The sequence below is a fragment of the Dipodomys merriami genome, unplaced genomic scaffold (genome assembly GCF_024711535.1).
Source record: "Dipodomys merriami isolate MVZ:Mamm:240054 unplaced genomic scaffold, mDipMer1.0.p SCAF_2876, whole genome shotgun sequence".
Taxonomy (NCBI): Eukaryota; Metazoa; Chordata; class Mammalia; order Rodentia; family Heteromyidae; genus Dipodomys; species Dipodomys merriami.
The window spans coordinates 1-17,116 of record NW_027204355.1 but is presented as its reverse complement, the minus strand read 5'-3'; the positions used below and the strand labels follow the sequence as shown (position 1 = coordinate 17,116).

General features: G+C 40.2%; 1 long non-coding RNA gene across 1 annotated transcript; it reads right to left on the bottom strand.

The window, feature by feature from the left end:
• Positions 1-2,758: 2,758 nt before the first annotated feature.
• LOC138838680 (uncharacterized) lies at positions 2,759-4,221 on the bottom strand. Its single transcript, XR_011375711.1, has 3 exons — positions 4,033-4,221; positions 3,503-3,609; positions 2,759-2,780 (listed from the first exon to the last, which is right to left on the bottom strand). It is a non-coding gene; the product is annotated as an uncharacterized lncRNA (long non-coding RNA).
• Positions 4,222-17,116: the final 12,895 nt, after the last annotated feature.

Here is a 17,116-nt window from a genome sequence, read left to right as displayed (position 1 = left end):
CGTTTTCCTAAGTTTTTCTTCTTTCCTTTCCTCCTGTGCTTGCTCAGTTAGACTTTGAGTAACGCCTGTTTGGGGCAGGCCCCAGTTCCTGGTTGCTTTCTTCAGGTTGTGTCCCCCCTCTTAGAATTCTTTGTAATGCTGGCTTAATGTTTATGTATTCATTTAGTTTTTCTTTGCTATTAAAAGTTTTCAGTTCTCCATCGAATGTGAATGCTAGCTTTGCCGGGTATATTAGTCTGGGTTGGCAGTTATTGGCTCTCAGGGCTCGTATGGTGCTTTCCCAGGCTTTTCTTGCATTCATTGTTTGTGTGGAGAGATTTGCAGTGATTCTACTTTTTTTTCCCATTGTAGTACAGGTCCTTCTTCATTTCTGCTGCATGAAGGATTGTTTCCTTATTATTCAGATCTATCATTTTTACTATAATGTGTCTAGAAGTGTTTCTCCTGGGGTCTTGCTTGTTGGGTGTTCGATAAGCTTTTTTGATGTAGTTAAGATGGTCGTTTTTGAGGTGGGGAAAATTTTCATTGATTATCTTGTTAAATAGGTGTTGCATTCCCTTGTTCTGGAATTCCTCACCTTCGTCCACTCCGATTATGCCAAGGTTAAATTTTTTAGCATTATCTGCTGGCTCTTGAATTTCCCTTTGGTTTAATTTGAGTGATTTTTACATATCTGTCACTTTTTGGTCCAGTTGGTGTATTCTGTCTTCTGTATCTGACACTCTACCTTCCCTTTCATTCACTCTGTTGATCGTGCCTTATATTGTGGTTTGCATGGAGGAAATGGATCCCTTTATGGATTCAATGTTGGTTCTCAGAGTACTGATCTCCCCTCTCAATGAGGTATGCATTACCTCTAATTTGGGGTTTATCTCACTTCTTACTGAGGTTTGTGCAGCTTCTATTTTTGCATGCATCTCTTGTTTGATACCCTGTATCTCTTTTGATAGATCATCCTTGTGCTCTTTCAATTTCTGATCAATTTCTCGCTTTATTTTTTAAGTCATTGCCTCCAGCAACCCTTGGATGTAGCTTTTGTCTTCCATTCCTGCTTTGCTCCCACTGGGGCTCTCCCCTGCGTGGCTGCTGGCTTTTGAGGTGAGCTTGCTGTCCTACATGGTGGTAAACCTTGTGATTTTTCTCTGTGATTTTCGCATGGGGGTTCAGGAGACTGCTCTTCAATTTTGTTTTGGTGTGTCTGTCTTTGCTTGGTTGCTGATTCTATATTGGTAGAGAGAGTCTGTGCCTGATCTGGGTTCTGTTGGGAGCCTATTTCCAGCTGCTATTCTGACCTACTTAGGATTCTCAGCTCTCTGCTGTAGATTGCTGGCAGTTCCCGCCTTTGGAAGGGTTGAGCAGTCTAGACCGCTTGTGTTTGCTCCTACGGGTGCTCTTTTGAAGAACAGATGCTCTGGATGCACTCTCCCAAATACTGGAGTCTGCTATGGACTCCTGATGCGTTTTTGTTTGTTTGTTTTGGGCTGGTTGTGGGCTTGAACTCTAGGTTTGGGTGCTGTCCCTCAGCTCTTCAGCTCAAGGCTGGCACCCTACCATTTGAGCCACAGCACCACTTCTGACCCTTTTTGCTTTTGTGATGCTGAGGAATCAGTTCCAGAGCCTCATACTCCAAGACTATCACTCTATTTCTGAGCCACCTTAACAGTCTGAGCTCCTGCTTACTATCAGGTGCTGGCAGCCTGTGTTGCCCAATTCCCAGTCTAGTGTATATGGGTGGAGTTTTGGTGGTGTTTGTGCTTCTCTTGTCCTGGGCCTCCAGGTCTTTTGTTGTCACAGGCGTGCTTCCCGGGGAGTGTTGTTTCCTGGTTTTCTCCCCTCTGTTGAGGTGTATGCTCAGCTTTTTACTTCAGTTGGGAGGAGTTCGTCGTGTTGTTCAGGCGCTGGATCCCCGGGCCTGGTTCCGGCCCCAGCCTGGAGCGCAGCCAGTAAAGGTTGGGGGAGGGGTCTTCGCTTTTTTCTGTTCTGAAATTCTTCTTTTCCTCTCTTTCTTTTTTGTTATTTTCCACCTCTGGTTTTTCTCTGAGTGTTCATCTTTTTGTTGTTTTCTGTCTCTTGGGGAGATTAAGCGTTGGAACTCGAACTCTCTTTTTGGTTGGAGAGAGCTGTGGCGTTTCCCTACTGCCCGTCGCCATCTTGGTCCCCCCTTATACATAAGCTTTAAAATGTTGCTTCCCCCCTGTTTTTCCTTTTTTGTTTTTCTTTTTCATGGTCATGGGCCTGGGCACTGTCCCTAAGCTCTTAAGATCAAGGCTAGCACTTTACCACTTGAGCCACAGGGCCACTTCAGTTTTTCTGGCTGTTAATTGGAGGTAAGAGTGTCACAGATTTCCTGCTAAGGCTAGCTTTGAACTACCATACTCAGATCTTAGCTCCTGAGTAGCTAGGATTACAGACATCAGCTACTGGCTCCCAGCTAAAATGTTACTTATTTTAAGTTCTGTGATTTAGTTGAGGGAGTAGCATGAGTGTGTAGAAAGGTAACTTACAAATAATCTCCAAATAATTTCAGAGTTTCATTTTCATAATACTTATTGCAATGATTAATAACAGAAGCTCACAAAGTAACAGAATGATCCTTCATTTTCCCCTTCCTATAGGTATTATTGGAAGAAAATGAGTGAGATCCAAGTCTAAGACAATATGTACTTGAAATTATAAAAAATTATTTTGATGACACATAAACAACCAGATTACACAACATCATTTTCATTTTTTAAAGAAAGGAATGTCATACAGGTATATTTATTGGCAGGTTTTTTCATCTGAAAAACAAAGAAAAAAGTATCATAAAAAAGCTGATGGGAATCAGCAGCTATGTAAGTGTGATTGGAGAGTTTAAGACATGAATTTATTCAGGTAAAATAATTATTTGGGAAAGGTATCTGTTCACTGAGTTTATTCATCATTAATTTTATTCATGTATCACTTAATATATAAACACATACATGTGTGTGTGTGTGTGTGTGTGTGTGTGTGTGTGTGTGTGTGTGTGTATCAGCAGTATCCGTCCAGTGAACTGTTTGGTTAGGTAATTTCATGTTAAGTTCATCAAAAAGATGGACTTCCATAAACTTTAACAACCCTGCAACACCACTGCACATGCAAACTTAAGGGTTCACCATTGTAAGCCAGACCTGTGTTTTACCAAAGCATATACAAAGCGTATATAGTGTGTTATTTTTTCATTTAGGCTTGACACAAAATGTGTTTGTCCCTAGAAATAAATGATGGTATTATAACTACAATAATTTATTGTAAATCTTTACATTGAACACATGTTCAACATGAGTTGTTCGTTCTTTCTTTTTCATATTTTAATTTTAGGAAGTTGATTTGAGTTTTGATGTTGTGTTTGCCAGACAGGTACTCCACCACTGGAGTCACTACACCAATCCTTTTTGTTTAAGTTACTTTACTCATAGATTAGCAATTTTTGCACCTAGCCTAAAAAGCAGGGATCATAATTGCATTCCAATATCCCTACCTAGTAGGTGGATATGGGTGATACTTTCCTTCCTAGAATGTCTCAGAAGTGTGATCTTCTCAAATTCTACCACTTTAGTTAATAGTGTGTGATCCAGTTCTGCCTATCTGTAGAAGACAGAAATAAATGATTACCGGTAATTTGAGTTAATCATTGGCTAATATAGGTGATTTGATATTAAAATGTAGGGTAAGTTTAAAAGTATAATCACAGTAGTCATATTTTGCTAAGTAAATTTTGTTTCACATTAAAAACACATCTTAACCAGAATTAATGACTTATTTTGCTGTCTGTCAACTGGTATGTCATTTGGGAAACCTCATGTCTTCCATGCATGATAAAGGACTTTGAATGATCTGATGTACTGGCTCACATCTATAATCATGGTTAGCAATCAGAAATAAATAGATCACAATTTGAACATAGCCTAACCAAAAATTTAGGAAGTCCCAGCCTCAACAAACTAGTGAATCATGTTGAATCATGCCATTAATCTCAGTATCACAAGAGGCTAGGTTTCTGCCCAGTACCTGAGTCACTTAGGTAACTGGTTCACTTCGAGGCAGTCACCTCTTCTGATGCAGAAACTGGGCTAAGATTTAGCCAAAAGGAGGGAGGAGTCTGCCCCACCTTCCCAGAGTGGACCTCACAGAATGCAGTGAAAACATGCTTGCTTTCCTCCTCCAAATAGCTTGAGATGGCATGCTGCTGAGTGTACATTATTTGATTCCAGTGATCTGTGGTAGAGATGTAAGGAAACATTAAACTAAATTTCATATTTGCCCATTGAGCTACTCTTCCCAGCTTGTGAGTTCAATTCAGCAAGTGTTCATTATTTGAGAGTTGAGAATACTGGGGTAGGGGAGAGAGGGAGGTTTAGTGAAGGAGAGGAGAGATTGGTAGAGAGAGGGAGAGAGGAGAGATGGGGAGAGAAAAGAAAGGAAGGAAGGAATGAACAAACGAACAAAGGAACAAAGAAGGAAGGAAAGAAAGAAAGAAGGAAGGAAGGAAGGAAGGAAGGAAGAAAGGAAGGAAGGAAGGAAGAAATGATTGAGAATGAATGGTTTGGAGTCAGGAATTACATGGCAGAGGTACTACTTGTATTTGGTATTAGGTCTGCCCCAGGCCATGCAGACCCTATGCAGACACCTCCCCACTTCTTTGCTAAGTTTCCACCCTTTATGTGTTACCTAGTTATCTGGGACTCCTGAAGGCAGCCACCTCACCCCTCCCCCCCATTAAGTCACAACCTGGTCAGCTACTGGTCACACTTTCCATCTGACCAGAGGAGAGTCCCAGGCCCCGAGGTCACATCCAGATCCAATGTGGTCAGACTTTTCCCCAACCTGGGCATACCTCATCTGGTCTTTGGCTTAGATACGACTTGGCCCTAGGTTGGGTCACCAACACCCCCCCCCTTTTCTACATGCCTCTCCACCATGTATGGCATGGGCAGCAGTTCAGTAAATAAACTACTTTAGGGGCTGGGAAAGTGGCTCAGTGGTAGAGCACTTGCCTTGCATGCATGGGGCCCTGGGTTCGATTCCTCAGCACCAAATAAGCAAAAAGAAAAAAGCTGGAAGTGGCACTGTGGCTCAAGTGGTAGAGCTAACCTTGAGCTGAAGAGCTGAGGGACAGCGCCCAGGCCCAGAGTTCAGGCCCCACAACTGGACCAAAAATAAATCAATACATAAAAATAAACTAATTTACCTGACTGAATACCATGTGTTGTTTTCTTCATTGGCTACCTAATGACCTAATTAATATACCTTACACTTCACAGTTTCTAGTTATGAATCCAAGGATATTTTTCTGACACATTTGAGTTCAGTATCTACAAAACATATGTACTAACTCATCATTTACCAGTATAAATCTGCCTGAAATCTTTTTTTTTCAATTTTTTAAATTGTGAAAATAACGTACAGAGAAGTTACAATTACATGAGCAAGATAATGAGTACATTTCTTATGAAACATTGTTGCCTCCTCCTTTGTTTCCCCTTCCCATCCCTTCCCATCTCCCACCTCCCACGCCAAAATTGTAAAGTTCGTTTTTTGACATAATGTGTTGTACATCTCATTGTTGCAATGAGTCCACCTGTATCCTTATATGAAGAATTTGTATTTTCCCTTTCCCTCTACAAAGTGTACCAACATCTGAATCTTTAATAGCAGCATAATTAACCTTAAAGTTTATTTTGTTTGGTTTGCTTTCTTTTCTTTTTTTGCTTAAAGTAATCAAAGATTTGCTGGGCCAATCTGAAAAGATCTCTGCCTTCATACTTTCTAATCACCCTGGGCTATGTGATACCTGCTCAGATGATGGGACTTTGAAATTCTGGAAAGCAGATGCACATCATAAGGCCCTATGGCTTTGGAATTTCCCACATTCTTTTTTAAATGTAATTGTTACTCAGGTGTGTACAGTGAGTTTACCATTTCACAAAACATGTAATGTGTACATTTTTCTTGTAGGCAATGCTATCCTTTCCTTAGCTTTCTCCCAGTTTCTGTTTTTTTGTTGTTGTTGTTTTTGATTGTTTTTGTTTTTGTGCCTGACTTGCAGCTTGAACTCAGAATTGGGTGCTGCCCTTGAGGTTTTGTAATCAAGGCTACTCTACCTCTGGAGCCCCGGTTCCCTTTATGGATTTTTGATTGTTAATTGGAGAGAAGGGTCTTACAGATTTTCTCACTGGAGCTGGCTTTGAACTGTGATCATCAGCCTCCTGAGTAGCTCGGATTATAGGCCTGAATTCCCAGTGTCCAGCTACTGAAGTGTTGGTTGCATGCTTCCCTGGTTGTGTTACAATTTTCCTCGACTCTTGCACTAATACTGAATATTGCCTGGCTCAAATCTGAACTGGTGGAAATGCTTGTATTTTGAGGAAGGCAGGAATAGGAAACTATAGGCTATAGGGACATATACGCTAATCAAATTATTTGGAACATGGCATAAAGACAAGTAAGTTTACTGCCAGTTGACTTTGTCCTGTCTTTACTGTTAATTCTGCATGGCCTGTGAATGAAGTCAGACATACCCAAATGGCCACTGGCAGAAAGAAGTTCACTCGTCCTGTTCTAAAAACAAAACAAAAAACAACCAAAAAGTACTACGTATGAGTGTAGCAATGTCCTCCAATTAGAGACCAGTCTGCCCTAGTTTATGAAAAAAATGTCTTTTGTTCAAGTGCTGCTACTTTTTCTAACTACAAATATAATTAAATCTGCAGTAGTCTGTAGAATTGTATACCACAGCTTTCATTTTAGTTCACAAGAAATTCAGACATTAGATGCTGGCAAAATTGATTAACTACTTGTAGAAAACTAAAGCTAGATCCTTATATATCACCCTGCACCAGAATCAATTCCAAATGGATCAAAGACGTCAGAGTCAAAGCAAACACTCTGAAAACATTACAGGATGGAATAGGAGAAACTCTAGGTCTCCTTGGCACAGGCCAAAATTTTCTTAATAGAGACCTGGAAACACAACAAATCAAAGAAAGGTTGGACAATTGGGATTGCATGAAATTGGAGAGCTTCTGCATGGCAAAGGATTTAGCTAGTAAGATCAATAGAAAGCCCACGGGTTGGGAGATCTTCACTAGCCATACAACAAACAAGGGTCTCATATCTAAAATATACCTGGAACTCAAAAAATTAAATCCCCCAACAACAGATCCTCAAAGAAACAACTGCCTCATAAATAAGTGGGCTAAAGACTTAAAGAGAAACTTCTCTGAAGAGGAAAGAAGCATGGCCAATAGACACATGAAGAAATGCTCAACCTCCCTAGCCAAAAAAGAAATGCAAATTCAAACAACATTGAGACACCACCTCACCCCAGTTAGAATGGCAAAAATCAAGAACTCTAAATAACAACAGATGCTGGAGGGAATGTGGAGAGAAGGGAACCTTACTGCATTGTTGGTGGGAGTGTAAACTTGTTCAACCACTTTGGAAAGTAGTATGGAGGTTCCTCAAAAGACTCCACATAGAGCTCCCCTATGACCCAGCAATCCCACTTTTGGGCATTTACCCAAATGTTTACAAACAAGATCACACTAAAGCTACCAGTACGACAATTTATTGCAGCATTATTTACCATGGTTAAGATATGGAACCAACCCAGATGCCCCTCAATAGATGAATGGATCAAGAAAGTGTGGTATATATACACAATGGAATTCTTTGCCTCCATCAGAAAGAATGACATTGCCCCATTTGTTAGGAAATGGAAAGACTTAGAAAAAAATTATATTAAGTGAAGTAAGCCAGGCCCAAAGAAATATAGGTCCCATGTTTTCCCTTTTTTGCAGTAACTAGTATATGTTTGAGCCAAGCAGAAAAGGTCAGATAATTTGATGTTAGGGAAATGAACCCTAAGATATGTATTCAAATGTTTTTTTTCTTTCATGCGATTTTTTCTAACACATTTATTTATAAGATTATTTCTTTGTTGCTTTGCATGTCCCTCCCCCACGGCTTTACCCCTGCTTTCACTGTATTTGATGTTGGTAAAATTTGTATAGGGGAAGGGCAAAAACAAATCGTTTAAATAGGGATACAGGTGGACCCATTGCAACAATGATATATACAAGTTGTTATGTCGAAAATGAACTTTATAACTTTGGTTGGGGGGAGGATTAGGTGGGAGGATTGAGGGAGGATGGGAAGGGATGGTAAGGGGAAACAGAGGAGGCTACAATGCTTGATACGAAATGTTCTCATTATCTTGCCCATGTAGTTGTAACCCCTCTGTACTGTATTTTCACAATAAAAAAATTCAGACATTAAAATGCTTTTTTTTGTCAGTTGTGGGGCTTGAACTCAGGACCTGGACACTGTCTCTGAGATTCTGAGCTCAAGTTAGTTAGCACTCTATCAATTGAGCCACAAAGCCACATTTGCTTTTTCAGTAATTAATTGGAGATTAGAGTCTTATGGGGACTTTTCTTCCTGGGCTGTCTTTAAACTGTGATCCTCATATCTCAGAATCATGAGTAGCTGGGATTACAGGCATGAGACACTGGCTCCTGGCTTCAAATAGTCATTTTTAAAATGATGAACTGCTTGGTGCCTCTGGCTCACATATATAATCCTAGCTATAGGTAGGATTACAGGTATAAGAAACAAGAACTACGTGTGTTGTTTATGATGGTTTGTATTAGCATGTTTTAATACTGTTTGTTTCTTATACTACATTGCTCTTATTTTTATTTTCACCTAGGTGGGGGTTATAGGTGCTGCCAGTGTTGAACCTTCTTTGGTTGAGATGGAGCCATATGGAAGTTCTTGCCTAGTATGGCATGAAATTGAAGTCCTCCTGCTCTCAGCTCCCCATGGACATGAGATGATAGATGTATTCCATTACGCATAGCTAGGTTTTGGGAGCATTGAAGGTAAAACTACACTGGTCTGAAACTGATGTCCCAAATAGCTAGCTTTACAGGCAAAACCTTGTATTCCGTTTCACTTTGAAGAATTGTAGGTACATACTTAGAGAGTACAATGATAGCACACTACATGTTTAATATATTAAATAGTCAATATAATTAGCAGGTTTATCTCCTAAAACATTGAAGCTAATGAATTTGGTAACCTGACTCTGCTAGTTATTTTGGAATATACCATAAACATGAATAAACTGATAATGTGCAGTAGAAGATTGGAAGTTGATAGAGATCGAGACAAATTAGACTATATTTAGTAAATATATATTTATCTATTGCTGCTCTGAAGAACATTATCATATATTCACGATGACAATACCACCACATATCCATCATGACAATAATTTTCCTGCAGTGTAGAATGTTCCATTTCATAATCTGCCATCGTTTATCTTTTTTACATTCTCCTAATAAGTATGAATGTTTTCCAGTTTATTATAATGTTTTGAAATTATTATATGATGGATTAAAAAATTTGGAGAGTCTACTGAAATTATCTCATTTTGTCTGGTTTTGTGATGCTAAATCATTAAGAACACAGATTCCTGAAAGTTATGCTAGCAGACTATATCACTAAATTGTATTCTAAGTATATCTTATTATTGTATTTTGATATAGGTTTTTACTGTTGCTGTTTTATGATATAGAATGTTATGAAGCTGGACTGAAACTTGCAACCCCACTGCCGCCAGTAACAGTTTTATCACCAGGTTCTGGAGGCTCATAATTAGAACTCTAGCTAATCAGGAGGTTGAGACCTGAGATTTAGTTCAGACAGCCTGAGCAGGAAATTTTATGAGTCTCTCCTCTCCAGTTCACTACAGAAAACTTGCAGTGGAACTGTGGCACAATTGTTAGAGCACTACACTCAAGGGAATGATGCTCGGGAATGTCATATAGCCCTTGAGTTCAAGTCCTAAAACACACATATGCACAAACACACATTCACATACATTCACACACCCTCCCACACACATGTACACACACAGATTCGCAGGCAATGTTATATCTTAAATTCTTATCCGGAGATTAGACAACAGCCCACTTATTTGTGAAAGTTTTTCCTGATTATTTTGAATGAGGAGGATAGTTCGTGGGACACAGATGACAAGACTTTAGTGAGGAATACTTTATAAACGACTAGCTTATAAAAAGGACAGGAAAATAGCTTTTATCTTTAAATCTTACATTCCTTCAACTATTGTATTTTGAATTATGAGAAGACAATGCAGCACCTCTTCCCTTCTCCCCCTCACCTCTGTCATAAGATATGAGAAAATTATCAAGAATAGTCTTTTATCTTACAAGAATGAACACCCATAAAAATGTCTGACTATAGGTGTAAGGTTTGTTTTTCAATACTTGTACGATTTTCCACATGACAGCACACACGGGCTTCAAGAGCAAACAGAAGATTAGGAAATAAAAACCTAACAATGTCCTAAGAAGTAGATGTCAAAAATACATCCAAGAATCAAATGGCAGGCTGAGAAGGCCCTGAGAGGCAAAATGATTTGTGAAGGATGAAAGGAATAGTGACAAATAAGGCATGGGTCTGACCTAGGAAGGGTTCCTTGTGGCTGAGATCATGCTGGCTTGTAGGCCTAGCTGAGGATGTTTGGATTTGATCATGTCCACATGTGTACAGAGTGATGTTGGAGGGGAGATTTCAGCCTCCAGGTTGTCTTTGGAATGTTCTTATGTGAGCAAGCAACTCTGATCATTGGGCTCTGAGAGATGACACTGCCTCCCTTACAATGGAATAGAATATGGAACTCTGAGAGACAGGCAACTGTAACCGACAGTCAGCTCAAGCCAGCTCACGTGGCCTGTAGCTCGGGAACAAGAAAGATGTTCCTGTGTTGTTTTCAAAGTTCAAGAGACTCAGGTCTCAGGCATGAGTGGTATGAGTGCTGCACTCGATGATACAGACATTGGATCAGTGCCAAACCATGAATCCAATGTCTCAGGCCTTTTTATAAAATAAACCAAGGGAATCACAAGGCAACTCAGGCCAGGTGTAAGTATGACAGGAAACCTATTTAATCTCATCCTAGCCTACAGTACAACCTTCTTCTTGTGTGCTTTTATATGTGTATACTGAGAAAAATTTACTATGCACTTTTCAATCCACTCTGTTACTCACTTTGAAGTGTACTCCATTTTCCATGTTTCAAAGATCCACTCTTTTTACCACCTCAGTGTGACAATGAGTCAGCCCAAAACCTGAATGTGCCTTATAATATATGCAGCTTGGATTCAGGCTTGTTGTAAATGTTGGCAATGGACCTGTTCCCTGCCTACCAGAAAGGTGATTTCTTCTGTGTTGGAAACTTCCTCCACCACTATAGAGAATTGGGAACAATGGAGCAGTTGCTGGATATTCTGTTTAAAAAATGAGTGTTCTTCTTTCAAACCCAGGGCTGATGATACGCCCCCCCCCCCGGCAGATTATTGGAATACTTGATACTTCTCTGAAACTGTTTCACTGAGGTCTTATCACAGGAAATTGGCTTGAGACAAAGAAGTGCACTCCAAGTTAATTCTTTAGGACTGGGCTGCCAGAATATTTCATTTGCCTCAGGAGCTAGTGGAGCCTTAGCAGTTTGCTTGCTGAGAGACTAGGATTAAAGAAATGAGTCAGCCCCACCCAAAGTCCACCCTCACCTAGGAAATCACTATCTTGTAGGCCTTTGAGGGAATATAGAAAGAAGCAAGGATGCAACTTGAATTTGGGGCCTGAGTGCTGTCCCATTCCTAGCACTCTACCATTTGAGCCCCAGTTCCAGGTCTGGCCTTGGACTGGTTACTTGAAGATAAGTGTCTTTAGAATTTTACAAACTAGACTGGGTTCAAACTGTGATCCTCAGATCTCACCCTCCTGATTAGTAGGATTAGAGGCATGAGCCATTGTGCACTTATTTGGACAGATGCATATAAACATCCTCACAGAATTTCCTTGAAATTGTATAGACATACCTCCACTTTTTGTCTGTCATGTTTACATTGCCATTTGGGACTTAGCCAGTCCCATGTGTGTCCTGTTAGTTCAGAAAAGGAGAAGCATAGAGTTAGCATCCTCCTCCCCTTCCATTGGTATAGATCCTTCTACTGTAACTGGGAGGAAGATGAAAAAGATGAAGAAGTAAGTGGATGTTGGCACAAAGATAAGTTCAGTCCTTGAAAACTGGGTATCTTTGAGGTTTCTGAATCAAAGTCAACTTTCTTCTTTGCACACCAGTTGTGATTTTTACCAGGGGGTTGAGGCTTGCCACTTCAGTGGATAGCAAATTACACAGTTGTGGATGTGTTTGCAGTTTTGGACTCTCATGGATGACAAGGAGGACTGTGTATAACAAGTCAGATTCAGTGGGGAAACAACTTTCTCTTCCTAGCACATGCAGAATTATAGAGGATTGTATTTGAGAAATTCCTAGAAGTGGGTTGTGAGGAACATCCTGCTTGCAGGAGTCTCTTCCCACTTCCCAAAATGCACGTCCTGCCAGAAAAATGCTTTAGTACAAGGCTCAGGATGGGGAGGGCGGGCTCTCATTTTCCTTATCACCAATATGCCCACAGCATGATTTGTTCCATCTTCCCTATGAGGATGCTCTTCTGCCCTGATGATTTCTATGACCACAAGAACCAAGAAACCCTGAAAGAACTTACACAGTATGTCAAGCTAAACATGCCCTCTTCAGACTTGCTCTTCTGCTTATATATTCTTCTGGAGCTTACAAATTCAGATGGAGGAATGCATGACCCATGAGACCAAGAAAAAGAGGGAGAAGTCCTTGTTTACATGCCTTAGAGCTGGTGAGTAGGAATGGAACCTGTGTCTCTAGAGATGTGCATGATTGGTCAAGAGCCTTTAGTACACCCTAGCTTGGCAAAATATCCTTTTATGGATATTCTTTAGATAATATCTGTTCTCCTTTTGAAAGAACTTGGAAGCAGCCACTCATTAGAAACACCCTAACTTGGGGGGGGGTGTTCCAGGAAGATGGCGGAGGAGAAGCTGGAATCTAAGCAAGCTCTCCCATAGAAAGCAGTTTTAGAGTTCCAGTGAACAGTCTTAAGCCAGAGAATTACACCAAGTGTGCCATCACAGGACAGAGAGTTAGGCCAGAGAGGGGAAACCCAGGCAAGGAGACACTTCTGAGCTCTTGCCAGCAGCTGCCGCGGCAGCGGCAGCTGTGGAGGTGGCGGCGGGTGAGCACAGGAGCCATACCTGAGCCACAGAGAGTCTGGGATGAAGAAGCCAGACGCAGCAGGCGAGCGGATTCTACTCAACACCAGCAAGAACTGACAAGGAGTGGACATCTTCATCCTGCAGTTTGCAGACCAGAGACAACCCAGGAACCAAGACTCGGCATGAGTAGAAGCCTGACATCTTCACTCCTTCTCAGGGAGCAGAGGAGGGAAGGCCACCCCTACCCCCAGCACCAGAGATCTCCATCTTGGATACCGACAAAGCTCAGTGGAGCTGCTAGCTCCAACTCAGGCATTGGAAGAAATCTAGAGTCATTTAGCAGGTCACAAGAACCTAACTTGAACTGCCAGACTCAGCTCCACCCAGGGAAAAGTCACACAGCTCGGGCACCAGCCCTAGGAGTGACTTTCTTCACTGGGTAATCAGAGCCAGAGGCTGCCCCTTCCTCTAGCAGCCTCAACAATCAATTGAAATTCAGTAAACAGAAACCCTGAGAATGGCTCCAGGCTGGGCTCTGTGAGTTTTTCAAAAACTAGCCCCCGGGAAAAGCTACTGTCTGTTGAAAGGCCTCAACTCTACCCAGAACCTAGCCTCATCACTGCATCCCCCTCTTTTGTGATACTCGAAGTAGATCTGCCTCCAAATGAACTAACCTGGGAGGAGGATCGCCAAATCCTGGGTAAAGCAGAGCATTTGTCTGCCTGTTCGAACAAACTGACTTAAGAAACCAACCAAGCCACAGGACCACAAGCAGACCAGAGACTCCAACAAAAGGCTGGCTACAGACACAAGGGAGATACAGGATTTTTCCCACCCCTCCCAAAAAAAATCAAAGAACTTTTCTTCTTCTTCTTCTTCTTCTTCTTCTTCTTCTTCTTCTTCTTCTTCTTCTTCTTCTTCTTCTTCTTCTTCTTCTTCTTCTTCTTCTTCTTCTTCTTCTTCTTCTTCTTTAAAAAATTTTTTTTGGTACCTTATATAAAATTTTTTTTTTCTTTTCCAAAACTTTTTTTAATCCTTAATTTTTGCCTTTTTTGAAAAAAAATTGTTTTCCAGAAATTTTTTTTCCTCTTATAATTTTTATTTTAGGGATACGTGAGTGTGCGTTTTTCTTTCTTTTTTTGTTTTCTTTCTCTCTTTTTTCTATTTTAATTATCTCTTTCTTTTTTGTTTACCTCCACTGAACTTCTCATCTTTTTTCTTCTTTTCTTATCCTTTTCACGTTCTCTTCTCTTTCGTTCTTCTTTATGTGACTTAATTCTTGTCCTGCACATCCTCAGATAAACCCTTAGTTGACTATTAGACCCTATCCCCCATTGTGTACACACTTAATCCAGAAATTTATCACTCAATTCAAAACCTCTAAGACTTAAATTCCTTAATAGCAGTACTACCTCTTTATACCTATATAATATTTTAAGCATTTTTATTTTTAGGTTTTTCACATCTCCTTTATGTCCCTCCCCTTCTCTCAATATATTCACCTTCTTCTCTAAATAGATAGTTATCGGGTCTACATAATTTTATTAATTTTTACTTTTCTATTTCTTCTGGTCTCTTTTCTTTTCTCTTTCCCTTTCTTCTTTTTTTCTCCCTCTCTATTTTCATCCTACCCTACCTATTTCCTGCTTTGAGATTAGGACTTAGTAAACTCTCTCTGAGCCTCCCCACATCAATCTATTCCTAATTTTTATCCATATCTCTCCCTAACCCTAATAATTTCTGGTCTTCCAAATTCTTCTTTGCGGTTCGTAGCCCATTAATGTATAGTTGTTTGATGTTGAATAGATGTATCTGTTGAACTAGATTGTATCTGTAGACTATTGAGTGTACAAATTCAGACTTTGGTTGATGCTTGCCTTAAGATAGTGTTCTAGCACAAAACTGGTGCTATTTTCATCTCAAATGGGCAGAGTAAGCCGGAAAAACACAAAAAAATGACAAATCCGGGTATCTCAATTCCCAATCTTGATAATCAGGGGACAGAACAGATAATGAATAATCCAGAGGACAATTTCTAAATAGCTCTACAAACACTGCTGGCAAACATGATAAAGGAAAAGATTGAAAACATAATAAAGGAAAAGATTGAAAACATAAAAAGGACTCTGTATGAGCGTGATAGGGAGACAGAGGAGGCAATCCAAAAGTTTATACAGGAATATCACAAGCATGAGGAAGCTACTCAAAAATTGATAAAGGATTTGCGTGAGCAGCTTGAGAATACTCAAAGAGAAAGGCAGGAATGGTGTGAGCAGGCTGAGAACACTCAAAGAGAACTACAGGACTCCCACGAACGGGAGGAAGCTAATCAAAGTGTAATGCAGGAATTGAGAGAGCAGGAAGAGAATACACAAAGATCACTAAAGGCATTCATGGAATCCATTAACAAAGAGCTGAAGGAAGTCAGGGAGACCACAAAGGGAATGCTGAATGGAGCCCAACAGAAGGAATGGGAGTACAAGGAAATCATAAGCAATCAACTAAGTGATTTGAGAATAAACACTGAACACCAAATTAAGGAAGTAAAGAACTTCATACAAGATCTAAAACAAAGCTTCAACAAAGAATTTGAAGCCATCAAAGCTGACCAATTAGAAGGAAAAGAGATAAAAAACAAAGTAGAAAGCTTTGACAGCAGGTTAGACCATGCAGAAGATCGAATCTCGGGGATTGAAAACAGCCTAGATATTATAGAGAAAGAACATACAACCATCCAAGACAAGTCCAACAAATATGACAGATCTATCCCACACTTGGAAGACACCATCAGAAGGCCTAATCTAAGGATAATGGGTGTAGAGGAGCACCTAGAAACAGAAGTTAATGGTCTAGGAAATTTGTTTAACAGGATCCTAGCAGAGAACTTCCCAAACATGCAAAAAGATAGGCCTATTCAGATACAAGAAGCTTTTTGAACTCCAAATAGAATAGGACATCCCACCGTCACATTATAATCCACACAGGAACAACTCAGACCATGGAAAAGATCCTTAAAGCTGTCAAGGAGAAAACATTAATCACCTATAAAGGGAAACCAATTAGAATCACCTCAGATTTCTCACCAGAGACAATCAAAGCAAGAAGAGCCTGGAATGATGTATGCCATGCCCTAAAAACAAACAACTATCAACCAAGAATACTGTACCCAGCTAAACTCTCCTTCATAACTGAAGGCCAAATAAAAACCTTCCATAGCAAAGAAAAATGGAAACAATACATCTCCACCAAACCAGCCCTACAAAAGATTCTTAAAGATGTCCTATACATAGAAAACCAACAAGACCACAATAAAGGCCAAGAAACTGCACCCAAACTGAGAATCCAAGAACGATAGGAAGAACCTAGTTTTTGCAGGCGGCAAGAAGGTGGATAACATGGCAGGAACCCCCAAATACCTCTCAGTCCTTTCTATCATCATTAACGGACTGAACTCTCCAATTAAACGACATAGACCAACTAATTGGATTAAAAAACAAGACCCTTCTATCTGCTACTTTCCGGAGTCACATCTTGCCCATAAAAACAAACACATTTTCAATGTTAAAGGCTGGAATAAAATCTACCAAGCAAATGGACCCCATAAACAGGCCGGAGTTGCAATCCTAATATCAGATAAAATAGACTTCAAATTAAAATTCGTGAGAAGAGATAAAGAAGGTCGCTACATACAAATTAAAGGATCTCTCCTTCAGGAGGATATTACAATTCTAATATCTATTCGACAAACAATGGAGCACCCAAATTTACCAAAGAAACACTACTTTCCCTCAAATGCCATATAGATCCAAAGACATTAATTGTTGGGGATTTTAACACACCACTCTCCCCACTAGACAGATCAACTGGGCAAAAACTCAACAGAGAAACCGCAGATCTAAACAGCTGCATAGATCAACTAGACTTAACAGACATTTACCGAACATTTCACCCAGCAGCATCAGAATAC